The sequence below is a fragment of the Chrysemys picta genome, chromosome 7 (genome assembly GCF_011386835.1).
Source record: "Chrysemys picta bellii isolate R12L10 chromosome 7, ASM1138683v2, whole genome shotgun sequence".
In the NCBI taxonomy this organism is placed as follows: domain Eukaryota; kingdom Metazoa; phylum Chordata; order Testudines; family Emydidae; genus Chrysemys; species Chrysemys picta.
This window is the reverse complement of record NC_088797.1, coordinates 22,113,732-22,136,411: the sequence shown is the minus strand read 5'-3', so window position 1 is coordinate 22,136,411 and position 22,680 is coordinate 22,113,732. Positions and strand designations below refer to the sequence as shown.

Here is a 22,680-nt window from a genome sequence, read left to right as displayed (position 1 = left end):
CTTGCCAGGAAAACCCAGAGCAAACAACTGCAGTGTGTGAAAGACTCATTTTCCAAGGCTGCTGTCTCTCCGCGCTAAGTGTAGGCTGTCCTGCACAGACACACACACAGGGGGCCTGCCTGGAGACGCTTACAGCCCACAGCCTGCACTGAGCCAGCTGGGAGCTGATGAGTTTCATGCAGTGAGAGGGTGATCGGGGCAAGAAAGCCTGAGATGTAGGGAGGGATGCAAAAGAAGGAATAGTAATACTAACTGGTGTTCGGTCTGAAAGCAGGTCCTGTTGCCTCCTGGCACCTGGCAGCATCTCTGGGCTTGTATAGCACTTTCCATAAGATGGCCAAGCAGTTTACAAAGGTAGGTCTGTAGTGCTCAGAGCTGCTTTACTGAACCTACTCCTTGAACAGTGCTTGGTATTCTTATGTGCCAGCAGATGGCACTCTTCCTACTGACTAGCTACATATACACATCTATAGATATCTCTTTTGTAGTGTTCTGGCCATAACTATGATTATCCCCACTTTACAGGCAGGGAAAATGAGGCAGAGGGACAGGAACTGAGTTGTCCAAGGCCTTACAATGAGTCGATGGCAGAGCCAGGACTAGAACCCGGGAGTCCTGATTCCCGTCCCAGGCCCCTATGCTGAGTGCACAGCTGTAAAGAGCCGTATAGAAGATGCACAGAGCCAAGGTATGAATTTTCCATGGGATCCAGAGGTCTCGGTACTCCCTGTAGGAAAGTAACTAGGACCAACTGAGACTGTGAAGACACGAAAACAGTATCCGAGCTGACTGCTTCTCAGTGGTGAGTATATCTATGTTGAAGTTGAAACCAGGATGCATTTTTAATGATGCAGGCAGGGCTGGGTTTCTTTAAATAAGATTAAACAGTGAATACAGGCTCTGTAAACTGTGTAGTGCACCACAAATGCATTATTTACAGCAGCTCCTGCCATGTTCATTTTAATTTTAAATGGGCTTCCCTGTATGCACCAAAGAAAGCAACAGAACTATTGTGTCTCTTCTGTCTCCCCACATGTTGTGTGCCATGAGGAAACAGATCTGACCTGTTAAAGGGTTTGGTGCAGCTCCATCCACTGACTGAATTTTAGCAAGAGCAGCCAGATACTCTGATATGATGAATGACACTTGGAACTGGAAACTGAGTCAGCAGATGTGAGGATACTGGAAATAACTATCCTGGTGACTTCTCCTCAGACAAAATAAGTAATAGAAACAAGAATTCAAATTGTGCAGTGGTTAGAACAGGCAACTTACGGTCAGGAGACCTGTATTCTATTCCTGACTCTGTCACTGATACCCAGTGTGACCAGTCACAGTATTGCTCCGTGCCTCAGTTTCCCCGTTTGCGAAATAGGAATAATGCTACTTCACCCTCTTCTCTGATGAAAGGTGTTAGGTAAGTGTAAAGCCTGATTATCATCCTCGGAGAGGACACAAAGAGATGTATTTTAACCTGATATTATATTTTTTCAATTCCAGTGGAAAGAGATTAGTATAAAACTAGCTGGAACTGAAAGTCTAAATCACAGCAATCACCCTCTCCAATTTAAACCCGATGGGAGCGCAAGCCATCCTGTGCAATACTCACATACAGAGCACCACCTCTGCTGCTGCCGCCACTTGTCGGAGGAGCAGAAAGCCTTGTCTGGATAGAAAATCCCACCTGTGGTCCCAAATGCCATCAAGAAATCCGATCTGCACTGCAAAGAGTCTACAACTCCACCTGGCTGTAGAGAGGAGATGGGGAGAGTGTGAGCTGAAAAATACAGTGAATGTTGCACTGTGAAGAAGCTGGTGGTTGTGGTATGAAGGGAGGTGGGGGCTTGGCCAAGGTGGCAGATGGCTCTCAGAGATATGGCACTCTTCTAATGAGCTGATTTGGCTGTGGAAAAGGAGTGAATGCTCTGCACAAGTACGGTTCCCAATTCCAAGTGCTGTCCACCTTACCAAGTAACTGACAGTCCCTGCTAAAATGGTCCACAGTGATGTGCATGTTGACATTCAAACAGCTGTTCTGAGGTTTCTTTCAGTCAACATTCTATTGCAGTGAGTGGGCTTACCTTACCTGTCTCGTAGAGCTATTGTCTCAGGCTGCCTGCAGACTCAGCCAGACAGTCCTGCCTCATGCCACCTCTGCAACCAGAAAGGGCAAACAATTTATTTATCTATCTTTAATTAAAGCTGAAATGCTGTAGCTCACTAGGCAGAGGCCCTTGCTTTGGGGAGTTAAAGGCTGTGAGTTCTGTTGCTGATATAGCTTAGGCTGTTTGCCATGTTTCAGGATTATCAGATGGTGTTAGATATTCTCACTCCATTCTTTGTGGTGCTGAAGGAGTCGGGGAGAGAGTCTGTCTTTTACCTTCAACCTTCCCCCGAGTAGAAGTCAGGCTTGTCTGCATTTGGTTTCACACTGTGGTGAGAGGCCTGGATTTGGTTTAGCAGGTGATCTCAGCGTCACCTAGCAAGGAGCCCACAGATCCCAAGGAGTCACTCAGGCTGCAGTGTGGAAGCACCAGCAAGAGTCTGTGAGGGGAATTGGAAGCCCAAAGATAATGACTGAGGGACTCAGTGTTAGTCTCACCAGCACCACCAGAGCCTGTAAGGTGCTGAGATGCAGGTCGATGACTTGGAAAATAGCCTTAGATGAAGAAATATCAATACAGAAAGTCATTCCTCCCTAACAGCCCCCAGAGTGGCCTATGTGAAATGGGCAGGAGGTCTCCAGGGAGCTGGCAGGTGTCTACATCACGCTTGCTGAGTAACAGGCCAAGGACTGAATGAACCATCTCAGCCCCTACTGGCTAATCTAGAGGTGCTCTCTCCCCTAGAGTGGCGTCTGTAGGCCCATAGTCAAGGTACGTTGGCGAGGGACAGTGGCGCAGTGTGTTGTATTTGTTCTGTGGAAATGGAGGACGTCAGCCTCTGAGACAGTGAAATCTGGTGTCTTTTGTGAGTACAAAGGCAGCCTTAAAAGAAGATAGAGAGTGAGAGCCATGCAAACCTCCCATAAAAACAATCTTCCTCCTCCCTCTGTCCTCACCCCCACATCTCATCTCTGATTGCCTTGCTTTGACACACACGTATTGAAACTTACACCCAGACCTTCCAATAACGATCTGGAGAATCTGTCAAGCATACCCCAGAGTAATCACAGCAAAGAAATAACCCAATCTGCCCTCTCACCCTTTATACAAACTCGCTTTGGGATGACAGAGACATTTGGCAAATATATGGAAACAGCCTCCCCCATTCTCCAAGTCTAAGAACAGGTTGATCCAAGTGCTACAGGACACATAAAATAAAGACACCTCCCTTTTTTTTCCTCTTCCTTCTTCCCCCGCCTCAAGATGACCTGGGTCCTTGAACTGTGCAATCCTCTTGTTTTATACCCCTGCGGAGAGAGAACACAAACCCCTGCAGACGCAGACTGCTCAACAAGGGCTCTAATAGAAAAAATCCCCATTCCAGGGCTATAAGCACAACAAGCAAATGGGAGAGATGATTCTATCAGCCCTGTACCCAACAATACATCGCGCATACTTGGCAATCGAGAGGGTAGCCCTCAAGGATACAGTGTAAGATCCCTGTTAGCAGATGGCAAATACCTTCCTCATGCATCAGGCAGGGGAACACAGGGCTGCATGGTGATGGGACCCCAAAACACACGTGGCCCCTTTCCCGGGTGCCTGTCTAGTGCATTTTGCTTTCTGCCCCTGCTAGCATTTGCAGCTGCGATACCCTGGGAAATGGCTCTATTCATTATCCATTTTAATTTCACTCTGTATCCCCAGAGCTCTACAGACATATTTTGTTATCCCGACTGTCAAGAAGCTTAAAGAGTTGCTGATGCCGACTGGAAATCTTTGACAAACCCTCTGTTTGGGCACCATTCCGCTTGCCCAGCCTGTCTGCTTTGTGCTTCCATTCCCTGGTTCTTTATTAGCAAAGACATCAGTGTGAGGTGGGGGAAATGGCAGGGTTGGCGTTCCAAAGGGATTTGTCTGCTCCGGCTGCCTCTTGCCCAGCTGAGGATGGCAGAAAAGGACATACGGTCTCCACATCAGCTGGAACTAAGCTGCAGCGTTTGGATCGGGATGTACCCCAAACTCCAGGGCAGTTCAGGCTCCTCTTCTGCTACCGGAGACCTCATATCAAAAAAGTGTCTGTTGGTTTTAGACTGTGGTATGTGGCCGCTAGACCTGACCTGAGGCCACCAAACCCTTTTCACACCAAAGAGCCCTAGTTTAGATAATCATTTTTGGCCACTCATTCTTAGCCTGGGCTGGATTCAAACCAATGAGCTGAAAGGGAATGCCTCCCTCGGCCACAACCACTCTCCTGAGCTAGTTTCTTTTTAACAAAATATTTCCAAGTCACCTTAAGGAACAATGATCCCTGAGTCATCCATCTAATAGAGGAAGATGGCCCAGAAATACTGAAAACAGATGCCTTTAAATGGAATTTGGGTCAAAGTTTTCAGTGAGTCGTGCAGGCATCGGCTACTCATTCGCAGCATAATGAGAATGAGAGAGAGGAAGCCCCTAACCTCTGTGGTTTTTGGTCCAGTCGAGAGCCGAGCCATCTACTTCCAATCTTCCCTCCAGAGCCAACAAGAGCTCTGTAATGTCAAGTACCTTCAATGTTCCTTTCATGCCAGTTGCCCTGGGACAGGCGGGGGACTGGAGCATGATTGATAGTATGCATCTTAGGTGTCTTCTCAATTAAAGGTGATGGGAAAACATTGCAAACATAAAATGAAATGAAAGAACAGCCTAAGATCCTAGAACAGTGACAGAAGAGATGGGCAGGCTAGAAACCAACTGGGCCAAGTGTTCTGGCCTAACTGCGGGCTGCTGAATACCATGGGATCCCACTGTGCAGGGAGGGTACGCGTGGAAGTGGGCAGCCTATGCAAAAGCCTGGATCTCCTGCGGCACGGAGCTGTGAGCTCTTTCTGCTTTGGGACTTGGGACAACTGTGTGGGCCTGGCTGGTGGATCTGCATTTATAGAAGCTGCACCCTCCATGGTGCGCTGTATGTATGTCACAACAGCCGCAATGGCTCCTGCTGTCCTGATGCTGCGGTTGTGGTTGTGGGGACTCTGGGTGAAAGATTGCTTCTGCTCCAACCCAAACCCATCAGAATTCCCCTGCCGGCTCCCAGGCTGCCCACTTCCTGCTCTGCGGCCTGGACATTCACGTTACTTGTTTTATTCTTCAGCGTCTATACCCGCCCCATAGAATTCTGCTGATATGTTTCCTAGTGGCTGGAGCATGAGACTGGGAGACAGGACTCCTGGGCTCTTTTCCCAGCTCAGCCACTGACCTTAATTTCTCTCACCCCCTTTCTGACAATCCAGATCCCCTTAGTTTGAGCAGAAATGAGGACATCCGTCACCTCAACCTCCTCCCCATGAACCATTAGACCAGGGGATAATGACCCTGATCCTGCAGTCCTTACACAAGTGGCATCGCTACTGCTGTCCATGGGAGTATTGCCCAAGGACCATGTGATCCTGCCTAGTGTGTGAAGCACTTACCAGGGCTAGGGATAATTCAACCCATTACCTTGTGCCTGCAGGACAATGAAGTAGCCAGAGAAGAGGAGGCCAAGGTGCTTCTGTAAGGATCCTGAGATGAAGTCAGAGAAAGAGAAGGTTCTTAAAGGGGCGGTGGGGGATCTCTTGAATATTTTCTTTCTTCTTCCTCACATGGTTAAGAGGTTTCGCTGTCTCAGTAACTCCCTCGAGAGCCGAAAGTAGCAGCCTCTTTGGATGTGAATTCCTGACAAGATTTTATTGTGAAAAGAATTCACTAAATTTAGCCTCGGGGGGGGGGGGGGGGGGAGGAAGAAGGAAAGCTGTTCATTTCAATCCAGGGGAGAGGAACCCAAACTCCAATCATTTTGCTTTAGTCAGAGCTAGTTTGTTCATTCTTTTCCTCTCTGTCTCAAAAGCTTTTAAGCCTCCGCACTGTGCTCTATACACAGATAGGGAATGTGACAAATACAGGAGGAGAAACCGGCACTTGAAAGGGAATGCATCCAGTCAAGGCTCCACAAAGCTGCCACAATAGGGCAGATATTGTATTCTGTCTTTTTGGGTTGACGGGATTGAAAACGCAACCAACCCTGTTTAGATTGGAATGGACATGCCAAGTGGAGTTGCTGGCAATTCTGTGTTGCTGTTGGGTAGCTTTTGAGCAGGACCAGCCTTTGGCACCGTAAGGGACCCCTGGGGACCTGCACAGTTGATTCAATGATCTATTTTCTGCTAGATCTTGGCCTGCCGGAAGGGAAAGCAGTTCAAGACCCTGGTTTCCTCTCCATTCTGGCTACTTGGGGCCCTACCAGTTGTAAGTTCAGCTCTGGCTTCCAGAACCCCACATTTTCCTCTCTTATTCCCCCTGCGTGGGGCCAACCTACTTTTCCTGCATGTAGCTCCTTCCTGATCCCATCAAACCACTCCTAACTCAGCCAGAGGGAGCATGAATCCAGAACAGCATGGGGTGCTCTCCTAGGAAGCCTTCACGTAGGCTAACTGGACCCATTAGTAGCAGTTGTTAAATTGGTAATTCTAGGATAGCTAAAGATCAGGATTGGGAATTTAGTCCTGTTTCAGTCGTATTGTTAATGTAAAGGCCTGTAGGTTGGGGAAGTCCCTACAATCCATATCCCAAGAGGCATGAAGTAGGGGCCATCTGTGGTCCAGTGATCTGAATGCTGATCTGGGAGTCTCATTCCCAATTCCCTAGATGGCATGACACTTCCCCTTTCTGTGCCTCAGGTTCCCCAGCTGTAAAATGGAGTATCCATACTTTACTGCCCTGATCCCCTGATAAAGCGCTTTGAAATCCTCAAGTGAAAACATGCTGTGGGTGCAAAGCCTCATTACGAAGAAGAGTATTTGCGTTCATTGGTACACGTCGGATTATCTCTTGGTGCAGGCACCCTGACATGCTCAGCTGTAGACAGAAATACAGATGTGCATTGTTAGTGCTGACCTGTGGATAGTTGAAGGCCCAATCCTACTATTGGATCTGTGTGGATGGTGCCCCCCTGAACTGGCCCGCAGCAGCTCCAGGAGCAGGGAGGAACACACTGCATCCCTTCTTGGTCCCCTGGGCCTGATTCTCCATGACCCTGCCTGTGTTGTAGTCATTTGCGCCTTTCCCCTAGCACATTACATCCTGTGCATCACCAAACTTAAGTTCTGTTAAGGCAAACTTGCCTGAGGCTCCAGCCCAACCCAGTTAAAGAGACATCCTCAGGCTTATGTCTGAAACATTTCTGATCACAAAATCCTTGCACTGTCTTTTGAAGTGCACTTCTGACTTGAAATATCTAATTGTTGTTAAAAAGGATCACAATCCAATTGAGAAATGTCATAGGAAAAAGAACACAGTTGCCATTTTTATGGGACTTACAAAAATGTGCAGGAGGCCCTCTGCTGGTTGGGTGGTGCGGGGGAGCTGATGTCCCAGGCAATCCTGGTGTGCAGAGAAAGAAAGGAACAAACAGGTGCAGTGATTTCACTGGGGGGTGGGGGGAAGTACAGGGGGAAGGGGGAATCAGGAGTTGGCAGATGGGAGGGATGATGATTCTCAGGGTACCTAAGACTGTGAGTCATCTTGTTCTCCCCTTCCTCCAGTGACAGGGATTCTTTCCTGTGGTAGCTGGGTGGCACCACCAGCTCCCTGGCACCACCAGCCTTTCAGCCACTCAGGCACTCTCCTCTGGGCTCCTCTGGCCCTGACTTCATCTTGCAGGTTAACAGTCGGTGCACCCCTGTCCCCAAGTCTCCTTTGAATTGTTCCCCTGTGATATCCAGCCCCTGACACTGACTACTCACAGAAATTCCAGATCCTCTGCACCCAACAGTGCAATGTAGCTCCGTTTACCATTTTACCATAAACCACACAGCACTCATAATAAAGCAAAAGAAGGCTTATTAAGAGAAACTAAAGATTTAACTAGATATGAGAGGAAGTGGTGGAAACAGCTGGTTACAACTCAAAACAGAATTATTAAACACGAACCTGGGTCCACACTTATTGCTTGTCTACACTGCGAAGTTGTCGACAAAACTTTTGTCTTTCACAGGTACTTAAAAAAGCCCCCCCGCGAAAGACAAAAGTTTTGCCGATGCAAGTGACAGTGTGAACGCAGCTTTGTTGGCAGGGCTGGAAGTATTTTGTTGGCAAAAGTGCTGACAAAGTACCAACAAAGAGTGTTTACACACGCTGACTTTTAGCGACAAGGCTGTGTCGACACAGCCTTGTTGCTAAAAGCTGCGTGGTGTAGACAAGCCCCAACAGTTAGCTTTCCTATATACTAAGGTAGGATCTCCACCAAGTTCAGTCTGTTGCAGAGCTGACGGATTGCACAAGAACCAGGATCCATATGTTCATGAAAGCCCCTTGCTCCCTAAGGGGTTTCCTCAGTGAATGGATACAGAGTGCCTTCTCCTACACTCTGATTCATAGCCAGGGCCAACTCCTGCCTGCTATAATGTTCCTTTTCACCACCAAGTGTTTCAGTTATTTGTAATTGTCTCTGATGGTTTTCCATTCAGTGGAGTGTGGCAAGGGTAGACAATAGAACCTTGCCTTATGTCCCCAGCCCAGTGGGGGTGTGTGTGTGTGACAACTCCCTCTTGCTTGAATGGGTAATTCCCGAGACACAGGACCTCTGGTGACTAATTTCTACTCCAAGTCCATAAAGCATGCTTTCAGTATAAATACATTATTCCATAAATATAACCCGTATATACAGCTCACAATGACTATGAGTCTTGCCCAGTTATGAGCTTCCTGCAGATTCCTTACATTTTATTCTGTGTGGATAAATAACCTGCAAGACATGTGTTTGGTCTAGTGAGTTGGTTCTGAGGTGAGAGGTGTTTGGAAAGAGCAGGGGCCCCTTTGCCACGGGAGGACACAGCTCAGTGTGGAAGCAATGTTGCTTTCTCGGATGATAAGAGAGTGTCACAAGGAGCAGAGAGTAAAGGGAAAAAATTGAAGCGATAAAAGTGGCTGGCACGGAGTGCGTTTTTAAAAGACAAATAATCAACTCAAACCGTCACTTAGTCTTGTTTATGGCTTTTATTATTTGTCCTCTTTATAATTTTGTTTTTAAGTGAAGTGAATTTAGTGCCAGTGAAAGATACTGAACTGACAACTCTGGAGCACGAAGTCCTCTGTCTCGCTGCAGAATGGACACAGCATGGGCAGAGGAGGGGCCAGCTTCCTGCGTGGCCCCCTGCCGATGTCACTCACCCCAGAACAGGAATCCAGTCTGCATGGGCCTCTTGGCAGATATTGCCCACTACTGTCAATTGAGATGTGTGCCCATCTGTCCACTGGGAACTGGACTAAGGGCTAGCTTTTGGAACCAGCACTCAACCCATGTGGCTCTGCTATGCATTGGGGGCCGCCCCACTAGGGCCGGGAAAGGAGTTCACAGGCCACAAAGTGGCAGCTGCTCCAGAGCTCCTATTGCACTCTTAGCCCCTGTGCCGTCTCCTGGGGAGCATGGCCAAGACACTGCAGCTGTGGTCTCCCCGGGATCTTCTGTGTGCTTTGTGGCAAGCTGGACATGTGCCAGGTCCACTGGGTCAGGGGTCTCTGCACCTGTGAAAGGGGCCAGAATAGGTCCTAGGACCCCAAACTCATTTCATATTGTATGCCACTGAGCCACCTTCAGATGGGCCACCGTGTCTGCACATAGTATCTACAGGGTGGTGGTGGAGTCAGACCCTCTGGGGTGTTGTCCCCATGGTGCCCCCTCTGTGGAGTGAGGATGGAGGCCGGAGGGAGAGGGCTGGAGGGGACCCACATTATCCCTCCCTCCTACCATTGTCCCACCCTCTGATAACATGACCCTAGGGGAAGTGCAGGGGGAGATCCTTGCAGAATTTTCTATCCCTAAAGCCCTGTCTGTTAATAGCCTGATCTGTGCCTGAGAAGGGTTGATCTGGGCCTGGGATACCACAAGCCTGGCTCTGAATGGCCCCCTAAAGGTGAATGCTCCTCCCCCTTGTCTAGAGTTTGCAGTGCTTTCCTAGGAGGCCGGGGATATTGTTTTCCCCCTAACAATGTTTGGTCTCTTTAATTTGGAAAATATTCCCTCGTTTTCTACCTGCATTTTGAATGGCTGTTTTTCTTTAACAACCATGTCAGTATCTAGACAGTGCCCCCTGTGCCAATGCAACCTTGCACAGCCGGGACATCAGTGCTCTTGCCATGGTACTGGGGAGAATGCTGAAGTGTGATTCTTCCGATGAGGCCTTAAAATCCAGAGCCTCTCTGCTGTGCGTACGGGGGTTTGTCTTGGGATCCTTGATCAACATTTTGCCTGCCTTCTGCTGCCGTGCTGCTCAGCTGTTATACTGTATGTGTGTGGGTTATGCAACATCTGGGGATCCTTCAGGATGAAAAACAGTAAAGGGAGGGAGCGTTAAATGATTAGAGCATGGGGCACAGAGTCAGGATTCTTGGGGTTCTAGTCCTGGTTTTGCTATTTACTTGATGCTAATGCATGGCAAGTCAGAACAAACTTGGCAAAATTAACATGACCTTGGGCAAGCCACTTAATTTCTTGGTTCTGGCCATTACCCTAACTGTAAAGTACGGATGATGCTCTGGATTCCCAGAGGTGGTTAATAACTTGTAAGGTGTTTTGAGCCCTTCCTTTGAAAAGTAGTATCAAAATGCAAAATATTATTGTGATGCAGTTGTTTATTTTCCTTTACCCAGGCCTGGGGAGCACAAATTAAACAACCAGACTGTTGATGCTGGGTCATTACTTGCTAAATAAAGTGATTGGTATCCATAGCAGTGAAACTCAGGCATTATATGTTTATCTGTGTAAGTACATGTGTTCGAACTGTTCACAGCTCAAGGAGGCAGTGTAGTCTAGTGACTGGACCAAGGAGTTGTCTCCTGAGCCTTGTTCCTGGCTCTGAGAGGAAGTGCCGTCTAGTGGTGGACACAGGGTCAAGTTTCCTGGGTTCTGTTTCTGGGAGGGTATGTGATCCAGTAGCTGGAGCAGGGCTCTAGGAAAAAGGACTCCTGGGTTCTATTTTCAGCTCTGCCCTTAGTCACCCTGTGACCTTGGCCTCTCGGTGTGTGCCTCAATGTCCAAGTATTTAAAACCATGGTGATGGTGCTACAATGGGCAGCAGAATTCAGTCATTCGAGAGTTGTTGCCATCCCTGGCTGGAAGGTGCTGTAAACTTGCACAGCAGTATTGGGCTTGGCTGCCAGCACACTGCTAGTTTATTCCCAGCCCCTCGCCTGCCCTGCTGGGGAGCTGAGAACAAGGGACCTGCAGGTTCTTCCAGCCCTTGTGGAGCCTCCTGGCACTTACAAAAGCATTGCCGCTTTTACGGCAGCCTCTCGGCCATTGCCCTTTTAACTGGGTGCCCGCCCCTTTCGGCTCCTCGGCTCCTCCTCCTCTCTCGGTGCGCCAGTCTGCGCAGGCCAGGGCGCCCTCTAGAGGGGATTGCTGGGGGAGCAGCCAGCAGCTGCCTCTTTGAACGTGCGCCTCAGTCGCTCTCCCTGGGAAGTCAAATCGAGGCTGGAGTTCCATTGGAACCCTGCGCTGCATTCCATTCCAATTCCATTCATGCTGGTCAGAGGCAGCGGCGGCAGCGGAGGAGCGAGCGAGGCGCGGAGCCCCGGCTTGCAGGGAGGGGGGAGGGCTAGTTGGTTGGTGTGGAATGTAATTATGGCTGGCACATCTGAAGCAAGCTCCGGTCCAGGCTGTAAGTAACCAGAATCCAACTTTACTCCTTCAGTTCCCAGGAATCGGATGCATGTTTTTTCTCTTCCCCCTTCTAAAAACAAAAGAGGCGGTGATTGTGCAGCGAGAGGCAGGGGAAAGGTGGTTGTACAGGAGGGTGAGGGGATTGCAAACTGCCTTTCTCCTTGTTTCCCAGCCTGGCTCTGGAACAGTTGTGCCCCATCTGAGAGAGACACACACACACACACACAGACAGGGAAATGTTCTGCGTTTCTCAGCTCGCGGGGAGCCTGCGCTGTGCTGGGGTAGGATTTGCAGTTTTCCTTCCCCCTGCGGGGAGATCCTTCTTTCTTTTCGCATGCACAGGGGAAGAGGAGTTTGCTGGATTCTTTTGCTGGGTGGGATCGCTGCTGTGATTGTGTGTGTGTGTGTGTGTGTGCGCGCGCGTTGTGTTCTGCCGGTGCTGGAAGAATGTAAACTAGAGAGACAAGAAAACGTTTGGGGGTGTGGGGAGAAGAGGGTAATCGCCTAGCCGAAAAGGATCCGAGGGGGATTGCACAGAGGAAATCTGCTTCAAAATGAGTCTGAATGGCTTCCCCTGAAATGTGGCAGGGTTGGAGCGGAAAGAGTTTAAAATGAACGTGAAGGGGGTTTGCTATTAAAAGTGTGGAGGACAAGGAAATCTGCTGCCTTTGAAATTGACGAAAGGGTGTGTGTAATGGGGGGATGACATGGAAAAGACTGAAATTGATCAGCATGTGGTTGTAACAGCTTAATTTAGAATAGATGGGGTGGGGGAGAAATATCTTAACGCTTAAAATGCTCTTTCTGGGTAAAACGTGCTACTGCTGGTTCCCTGTATGAGGAGGGCTGCGAGGGAGAGACCCCCCCCCCCGTCACAACATGCAGTGGCAATGTGGAAGGTACGGAAGAGCTAGGACAAGGGGGAATGCAGATCCTGGAGCAGGCAGGATGGATTGTATGTGTGCATGGCAGGGAGTGAGCCAGGAGCGAAAGCCATGCCAGATCTCTCTGCATTTACATTTGCCTGGTATTGTATTTTATTTTTAAAAGACGCTTTCTCCTCCCTGTGTAAGTCCTACGGAGGGAAGCGATCTGGCTATTGTGGGGAGATGGGGCGTTTAGTGAAGGCTGCGAAAGCTGCACTGACTGCATCTTCTCCTCCCCAGCCCCTGCTTTCTGGGGACTTGTTATAGAGAAGAGCTGGGTCTGGGCTGGAGGTGGAAAGCAATCCTGCCCGGATTTGGAGACTGCAAAGCTGGGAAATAGCTTTGCATTGCAATAGTGACTAACTCCGAGTCATCCTTGGAATGGATCCGGCAGTGAAGATAGCGCTTTAGATTGTATTTATTTCCATCAGCATCTCCCCTCCCTCGTGCCTGGGCTTAAAGGAAAAAGTTTACTCTGATTGTTCACCACAGATATTTTTGGTGGGTGGTGGCGGATGGGGGATGTTGGGTGGTGGATGGGGGTCGTTCTTTTTCCCAGTATATAATTTATTAAGAGGTATATAAGGTCTAACTCTTGGTAGTATTGTGCTTGTCCAATTGTGGGTGTCTGGAGGTGAGGGGGGGAAGAGCTGGCGTCCCCCAAGCCCTGATTTATTGCTCATCTGAGCCCCTGGGGCTCTTCTTTCTCTGGGTGTCTGGGGTTGAGGAACTTTGCCTGGAGTGTACGGTTCATCTTTTTATTAGGGGAAGCCCAGCGTGCATGGGGGCTGGTTGGTGTTGCTCCTGCTTTGGGCTCCTGGAGGAGATGCCTTCCGTGCCTTAGCTGGTCAGAGTGAGGACAGAGAGGCATCCCTTCCCTGCTTGGGTGACTCGCCAGATCTTCCCAGGGAGTAGTGGGTATAGCCAGACAGGAGATTGTGTGGGCTGTGCGGGTACACAAGGCTCCCTAGGTGCATCCCGGAGTGCGTGGGTCTCAGTCGCTATTGCCCTATGGAGAGGATTTTCATTCCCATGCTGGATTTCCTCTTTCCAAGATGAAGCAGCTATTTTTTGTGCTTGTAAATTTCCTCCACCGCCTGCATTAACCCAGCTGTGCTAGTGAAACTGACCAAACAGCTCAATCTAGAGACCTCTCCTTGGCTTATTCCTTGCATCCACTGGAATGGGCAGTAGGGGTGAGTCAATATGCAGAGAAATGTGCAGAGCATTATAGCCTCCTCACCTCTCTGTGCCTCAGTTTCCCCATCTTTAAAAGAAGGAGGATGACCGGCTCACACAGGGGTGTTGTGAGGATTAATTCAGGTTTGCAGTGTGTTGAAAAAGGTAAAGCGCCATATATGGGTGAAGCATTTATTATACTGTAGTTTGTGAGAGGCTGCTGTGCTCTTCCACACAATGTATATCTGTGATTATAGCCATATCTAGTTGCACAGGGTGGATTTATATACGTCTATACATGTACCACTGTGTGTGTGAAGCGCTCTAATATTAACATGGAAGGTGGTGAAAAGAGCTATTTGTCTCTCCGTTTATTTTCCTTGACCATTTACAGATAGCACTGTGCTGAGGACTGGACACAGGCACACAGCTCCAGTGTGCTTGTGGGGAGGGTTCTGCAAATATTCAGTGGCATGCTCTGTGGAATACTTAAATCCCTATTTTTCTAGGTGTTTTTTGCCCTCCCTCCCTTCCCACCCCTCACAGCAGTCAGATTCTTCCTTCTCTTCCTAGCAAAGCATGTGTGTTTGTGCTGAGGGAGGTGGGGTGAGGAGAGCCAGTATGTAAGCAGAACTTGACATGAAGGTCACTGGTTAAAGATGAGATGGGTTGGGAGGGAAAAGACAGGCATTAGCCTTACTTGTTAACTCCCTTGTCCCTCATGCTTCAGGGAGAGAAAAACAAGAGCAAACATGCTAATAAAAATTCATGATCATCCTCTTATGTCAGGACCTCCGAGGGGAGAAAAGTTGTGAAGATGAGCTGCATTTAGGAGGCACTTTTTGTCTTGCTTAAGATAAAATCAGTTTACAGGGAGTATTCTATATAAGAGCGTGTTGTTGGCCTTTTGCAGGAATGAAAATTATTCATCTCTTCTGCAAGGGGGCACATAAAAGGGACAAGAAAAGGCTGTTGACTACATCAAAGGTTATCCATTTGAAAACACCATTTTCCTCTGAACAGCGTTTAATTGCTTCCTGAACAATCTCAAGGTCTTTTGTATATACTCAGTGGGTAAAATGAGTGACTTGGTGTATCTCTCTCAAGATACCAGTGACCGAATGTGCCGAGTAAGGAAGCCAAGGAAAATCTGCAGGGTAGAAATTTCCTAGATGATGTGGAGATAATTTCTTAAGTGGTTACAAAGAGAGAAGGTTTTGCCTCTGAGTATTTGCATAGTTCAGCTCTTCTGATATGAGTAAATTACAGTGTTAAGAGAAGCGAGACAGTATCAAGGTTACGTGGGTGGAAAGGAAGTTTGGGTCCAAAATAGGTGATTGTATAGCATACAGATACACCACGAGGATGAGGAGCTGGGAATCCAGTGCACCCCATTCCAGATCTATGTGTTACTTGAATGCACCCAGTATCATCTGTTATGCAGAGAAGTTAAACAGATCTGTCTCTTTGGATTAAGATCCCAGTGGAGAGGAATAATGTGTAGTCCCTCTCCAATGGATTTGTAAAGAAACACGAGCCAGGGGGATGGTTTTGTCTTTCACAGTTTGATCTCTGGGCTTTCTGTTCTGTAGATCACATTCTAAAGATTATTTTTGTTAGTGCAGTAAGATATCAATACCTGAAAGAGCTCATTCGTAAACAGACATGATGAGGGATGGGAATGGAAGAAACCCTAAAGTTTTTCCTGCTTAGCCCCCTTTCCTGAGGTGTAAAATTTGGGGTAGAGCCTAGGAATCAACCTCCATGGACACTTGGATTGTGATTCTGGATGTGAAATTTTTCTTGCTTCTATCTAGAAGCACTTTTCCTGTTAAAGGCAGAGCGAGCACTGAAATGGATAAACCAGCCCCTCCTAACTAAAGCTGTGATGGGATTGAGGGACACGCATCAGTGTTTATGGCTGCTGTTATTTAGTGGGAGACTTACACGGCTGAAATCTGAGGGGGCAGTAAAAGCTTATGCCTTGCCTGTGCACTGTGGCTGCATGCCTCTCATCCTCTCCCCCATTCGGATAGAAGAAGACACAGCCAGCCAGCCATTCCTCTCTGAAACCGAGAGGGAGACCAGCAATAAACCCTTTGGTCCAGATTGTGCACAGGCATGTGGGGTGTAAATCCACTGTGTATTTCAGTGGAGTGACTCTCCATTTGAGCCCGGTTTTCTGCCCTCAGTTCAAAGCTAATGACGGACTCTTGTTTGTGTTTACTCTATAGGCCCAGGCTGGCTTCCGGTCTTTGTTGCTGTTTGACTGACTTCTTACTTTTGCAAGGCCCAGAGCCACGGGTGCTGGCATTAGAACTCTCCGCACCTGGGACGAGCCAAGGGAAATGTGGCTGCTCCCTCCCTGGGGATCTCACTGGATGTGGGGCCAGTTTTAGTTTATAGTTTTGGTTCCTCTGGCAGCTCATCCCCCAGCTGGCCTTAAATGCCCCTGACCTCCCCAGGGCTCTCTACTTCCCTGGTTTTCCTGGACCCCTGAAGCCCAGCAGGTGCAGATTATGGCAGGTTGGCACCCCCACCACTCCTCCCCCTGCTGGACTTTTTGCCCTGGGGCCTTGCACCGGGGTCCTGGCAAACACAGATGTTGAACTGCATCAGGCTCCATGTGACCAAAACCATAAAGAACAAAATAGTTGAAGTGCACAGAGATCTTGGGTTGCTGTTCACGGTAACCCATCACCTTCTCCTCAATCCCTTCTCAAGACCCGCTTTTTTTGCAATGTCTGTAAGAGTCTAGCCAACTAAATCTTCTGAGCATGTACCCTATTAATTTCCCAGGAGTGACCTGCTCATTTGTGTGGTGGGAATGGAGGAAGGGCAGTGGAACTGAAGCTTGGGGTTGGTGTGTGTGTGAGGCTGAGAGACGGGGAGTTTAGTTCAAAAGTGGACACTGATTATTTTGGATGCATCCATTTTTGGTTGGATGCCCAACCTGAGACACCTGGGGCCTGATTTCTCAGAGATGCTGAGCACCTGCTGCTCCACCTAAGGCCAGTGAGAGTTGTGAGTGCCCGTCTTCTCTGAAAATCAGGCCCCATGTGTCTCAAGCTGAGCACCGGTGCCCACCATTGAAAGCAGGGGCTTTGATGTATTGTACCCTGTGTCTGTGCAGCGTGTGGCACATTCCGGGGGCTGCTGCATGCTAAACAACTCCCCTTTATAGATCTGATCTACGGGGGGATGCTGGTATGTCCTGCCTCTGTCTCTGACACACACAGCCTGCGTTCTGGTGCCAGTACGCGGCGTGCACCGGGTACAGCACGTGTAAACACAGACAGCTTGTTCATCCAGATACGTCTGGGAGTCTTGTTTGAGCAAATGTCATGTGCACCGTGGTGGTGAAGTGCTAACTAAGAAATAAATCCTGATGGCCTTCTGCAGAGCCAACAGCACTGACTGGATACAGGGCCGCCTTAGCAAACACAATGTGGCTTAACTGTGTCTAATGTCTTTCATGCCAAAGAAGTCTTCTGACCTGGTAGCAGGAGCAAGGCTAGTTTCGCTCTGGAGGGGAACACCGGTGGAGGTGGCAATCACTTTTTGTTTTTGTTTTTTAAAGTGTAACCATTCAAACCAGCAGCTCGGCTATGGCCATGTGTTTCCTGTTGGAGCAGCCTTTACTGTTAGATGCTGCGGTTGTGATCTATCCCAACTTCTCCCTTGCTTTCGCACCACCGCTGCTTCCAACCCTTTCCACTGCAGGCAAATCTCTCTGACTGGGAGATTAAATGTAGCCCCACTGGCTAACAAAGCCTCACTGTTAAAAACCAATGTTCTTTATTTAGGACGAGCATGAAAAACACCTGCCAAAGCTCCTTGTTCCCTATGTGACAAAATGCTTAAGCCAATTTAAATCAACTTAAAATACAAACCCTGTGTCTGGACTGTCAAACTTAAACTGAACTGGGTTTTCTTTTTTCCTTATTTATCCTTGGATGTAAGGTGCTATCTAAATGCAAAGTATATAATATAATCCTGGGCTTGTGACGGATGATGGTTTTACAGTTACCAGAACACTGTAACAAAGGGGGTTTAACCCTTGTCCAAGGCTCCACATGTGTTTGGTTTGTTGTTTTCAGCGTTGATAGAATCCTTTCTGAATTGTGGTGGTGGTTTAATTGAATGCAGAGTATTTTGTTTATTGATTAAACACTAGATTAGTTTTGTAATCTCTCTGGCTTCCTGGGGAAGCTGCGGTCTAGTAGTTGGGGCATGGCGCTGGGATATGAGAGACCTGAGTTCTGCTTCTGACCTGCAGTGTGGCCTTGGGCAAGTTACTTTGCCCCTGCGTGACTCAATTTCCCCATCTGTGTAGCCAGGGATGATGATGTTGCCTTACTGGTGGAAAGTAGTCTGAGAGCTCTGGATGGAGTAAGTGGAAAGGGTGATGAGCTGTGATGGCACAGGTGACACAGACAGCTCGCAACAACTGGCCTCCCTTTCCTGACCCTGTGGACAGTGCTCCTACATTGTCCTGCTACCCAAGTGTGTGTTAGGAATCCCTCTGCGATCCCCCATTGGTGTCTCTAATAGAGTTGCCCAAATGCAGCCAACACCATCAGCCTTGCCTCACCCCCCTGTAGTTTGACTCTGTACTGCAGTAGCCTGGCTAAGGCTGCTCAACGGCCGTCGGCTTGCAGAGCAGCCTGTGGGCTTTCCACCTCCCTCCCCTCTTGCTATCTCATGTATCCCTCGATCTGCTGGCCAACTTGGCACGGAAACCGAAGAGAAGTAGTAATCCAATTTGGGCACTTTAACTGCACTTTGCTAACCATGCCGCTGGCCAGAGCTTGGAAACTTTAATCTGCCTAATGACCCCAGCTTTGGGGACTGACGGATGGCCATTTGTTTTATTTATTTGGTTTTCCTTTTCTTTGGCTGTTGGAGATGGATGGGATGCCTGGCAGAGGGTTGATTTCCAGGGTCCAGCTGCCTGTGCATGGCACCTTACAAATTGTAGACTAGCAGGGGAAGACCATATATTGTACTTGCATCTTTTTTCTTCCCCCCCATCTTCCTTTTCTATTCTCTTCCCTTCTTTTCTGGTAAAGACAAACCCCTCTAGGCAAGGCAGTTTTGCAATATACTATTATTTTCAGGAACGCTCAGCCAAGAAAAATAAAGTATCTCTCTTCCTTTGGTTGCCTACTGTTTAATGTACAAAATACAGAGGTGGTAATTGCATTAAAATGTATATAATTATACTGTAGGAAAAAAAAATCTTGTTAATTGCACGGGTGTTTTGAACTGATAAGTGTTGAGTGATTCATGTTTTCTTTAGAGTTCACCAAAGCAGAGCTGCTGTCCACAATGCAGGAGTTTAGGAGAGAGGCTTGTTTTCATACCCTTTACAGAAAATAAGCTAAACCTTTAGAATCGGAGCTGATTTCTGTATCTGTCAGATGCCCTGCACTTGGCCCTTCATTACTGGCCTCCGTCTTGTGAAGTGTTGAATGCTCTGGTCCTGATCCAGCAAAGACCTTAAGCACGTGCTTAACTTGAAACACTTAAGTAGTCCCATTGACTACAGTGGGGCTGCTTGAGTTTTCAGTTAAGCATGTGCTTAAGTGCCTTGCTGGATTGGGCCAAAATCCCCAAATTTCTTGCAGAATCGAGTCCCCAATGAGTCGGAAACCACAGTCACATTGACAAATGCCAGTGGTTGACTCTGGTTAGGAAGGAAATTTCTGCACTTGGTATTTGCCATAGTACAACTAATCAGGTGCTTTAAGGGTTCTTTGCTGCCCACCTCTGAAGCATTTGGGTTTTGGCCATTGTTAGAGGCAGGGCACTGGCACTGATGGATCATTCTGACAGGATGAGGGGAAGGGTTGCCTAATGGTTAAAAAGACAATGTCAATTTGAAAACCATATATCCACCTGACAATGCCAATCCTGCTATAGTTACAGGTAACACCTAAGGTGACAGTCACAGAACAAAGTGTTTACTTTGTGCATTTCTTAGCACTGTGTGTATAGTCCATTTTACTTGTCCTCTATATAATCAGTTAGTTTCTCCCTTGCTGTAAAGACCTTTTATAAATATTGACAGGAGAACAGGAAAACCCTTACAATATTTGTACAAATAAATAATTTTCAAGCTATGCTGATTAAAGGGCACTTTAATTTAAAAAAAAATGTTAATTGATTAGAAAAATGTCTAGTTAGTGGGTTGGCTGGGTCCCTTTAAAACACACCACTGGGAGTCAAGAGGACCTGGGCTCTAATCCTGGCTCTGCCTTTGACTCGCTGTGTAACTGGGCAAGCCTGGCTCTTCTAAGCAAGTAATCTCCCCTCTCCAGGCCTTGCTTTCCCCATCTGTGAAATGGGAATAATGAGATTTGTGAGGCTGAAGTCATAAAAGATAATAAAGTGCTTTGAGATCTTTGGATGGAGAGTACTAGGGAAGTGTTGACTGTTGTTTCTACTTCTATAAGAAGGAGGGAATTATTTCCTAACCCGAGAGAGACTCTCTGAAGAGGAGACGTCTAGAGTTTGTCGTGGGAAGCTTAGAGCTGTGATGCCTTTGAGAAAATGTTTGAAATTCATCCTCTCTCAAATCTGCTATGTTGCTATGTCACACTTCCCTCCACCCCCATCTCCTCCCCAGTCATTTTTATTCCTAGAAGTGTTGGCATGAGCACAGACACTCTGATTTGTAAGCGTTAATCTGTAGTTTCCTACCTGAGGTCCTGGTCTCTGGTGACAGAATCATTTCCAGCTGTGATGATGCAAATGGGGGTGGTGGTTATTGCCTCAGGTGAGATAATAAGCAGCTAGAGGATCTCTTAAAAAGCCAAGAACCTGTTTTCCAGGCTGTCGTCCCCTGGAAGAAATGGGGGAGGAGTAATGCAGAAAATGCACAGGAACGCCAGCGGGATTGTTTCCAAAATAGACTGTTTGGAACTGTGCGTGTGTCGATGAGCCTTTACAACACAGAGAGGGCCTGTGTGAAATTGACAGGAGTTATTGTTCATTATTATTTGTATTATTGGTAGCACCTCCAAGCCCCAACAGAGATTGGGGCCCCGCTGTGTTAGACATTGTTCGTGCATACACAAGACATGACAGTCCCTGCTCTGAAGGGCTTGTAATCAAAATAGACAGGGCAAACGGGGTAGGAGGACAAATGGAGGCCCAAACAAGTGATTTGCCCAAGGTCATGCAATAGATAAGTGGCAGAGCCGGGAATAAATCCCACTTCTTCTGTCTCCCAGTGCCCTGTCTGCTAGGTCATGCTCCCTCTTGTCATTTACATCATAGTCTTGCAGTTATACCTGTCTGCATCACTGCCTTTGGATGGAATCAGAACTCTTCAGCTGTGTGTCACAGGCCCTGTACTGCTCACTGTCAAGGAGGAATCTCCTTTAGTTCAAATGTAAAGGGCAGTTGCTTTTGGTCCCTGCTGCCACCATGACATTTTGATACATGATGTGCAATGTAGGGCGAATGTTGAAATCTTGGTGATCACAGATTATGTGCAATATATTGCAACATGCTGTGTCATGACAGTAAGGCAGGGGTTCTCAAACTGGAGGTCGTGACCCCTCAGGGGGTCACGAGGTTATTACATATTCTCAAACTGGGGGGTCGTGAGATGTCGGCCTCCACCCCAAACCTCGCTTTGCCTCCAGCATTTATAATGGTGTTACATTAAAAACACTTTTTTATATATTTATGGGAGGTCGCACTCAGAGACTTGCTGTGTGAAAGGGGTCACCAGTACAAAAGTCTGAGAACCCCTGCAGTAAGGCCATCCTGTAGCACTCCATGAGGTGATGCCACTTGCTTGAGCTCTTATGATGGATATTTTCATTATTTTAAAGTGGATTTCTGTACCTAAAAGACACTGGATCCATCCGTGTGCCTTAGTCCCTTCCTGGAAGGTGATGTCTGTAGTGCAAGAACAAAGTCAAGTCTTCTTGACCCCTTTGCAGTGACAGCTGACGAGTGAATTCACGTCACTTACACTAGTGTTCCTTGTGATACAGCCATACGTTCCCAGAGGCGCTGGAACAATTTGTATTGTGAGGGTGCTGAGAGCCATTGACCCAAACTGTAAACCCTGTATATAATGGAAACCATTTCAAGCCAGGGGGTGTTGCTGCACCCCCCAGTTCCAGCACCTATGTACGTCCCCAAGGCGCTGCTCAGAGACTATCAATTTATTTCCTGCATGAACAGCCATTAGCCTGTGACACTTGTTCACTGTTGACCTGGGCTGGATTTGAACCAAGGGCGTTAAAGGCGAAAAGTACTGCATCCAACCCTGCTAGCCTGCCCCTGTTCCTGTAGCTACTCTGAAACACTCCATGATCCTTTGGTATCTGCTTTGTATAGGCTTTCTTTAGGAGTGTGGATGTTTTGAGCCAAATTCTGCCTGCCTGGAGTAGCCCCGTCGAAGTCAACAAGGGTTGTACAGAGTAGAATTTGACTGTGTGTGTTTGGATACTTGTTGGAATGAAGCCTCTGTCACTCTGTTAAAACATAGTTTCCCTTCTCTTTGTTTTGTTGCTGTTGGAACATTTTCAGAGGCTTCTCTCTCTCCCATCCTACTGCGGTCTAGCGAGACGCCGCAAGCTCTCAAGTTATCTCCCTACTTCCAGCTTTCCCAGGCCTGCTGCACCTAGGGCAATTAAAAACTCTTGGTACATTGTGGGACTGGAGCTTTGAAATGAAAGTGGTTCTGAGTACTGACTTGACTTCCAAGGGCCCTTTCTCATTGGCTTCTCTGCAGGCCAGAGCGTCTGTGCTTTGGGAAGGCTGA

At 47.9% G+C, this 22,680-nt stretch overlaps 1 protein-coding gene across 5 annotated transcripts in view; it reads left to right on the top strand.

Moving 5' to 3' along the window:
- Positions 1-525: 525 nt before the first annotated feature.
- PLXNA1 (plexin A1) overlaps positions 526-22,680 on the top strand; it is a 284,683-nt gene continuing 262,528 nt past the window's right edge. For 3 of the 5 annotated variants that reach the window (XM_005288414.5, XM_005288413.5, XM_042849840.2), the window contains exon 1: positions 11,519-11,785. The gene's annotated coding sequence lies outside the window, so the exon portion shown is untranslated. Of the gene's footprint in view, positions 803-11,518; positions 11,786-12,668; positions 12,815-22,680 lie in introns of those variants that run through there. The other 2 variants (XM_042849837.2, XM_008168018.4) reach the window with 2 other exon arrangements.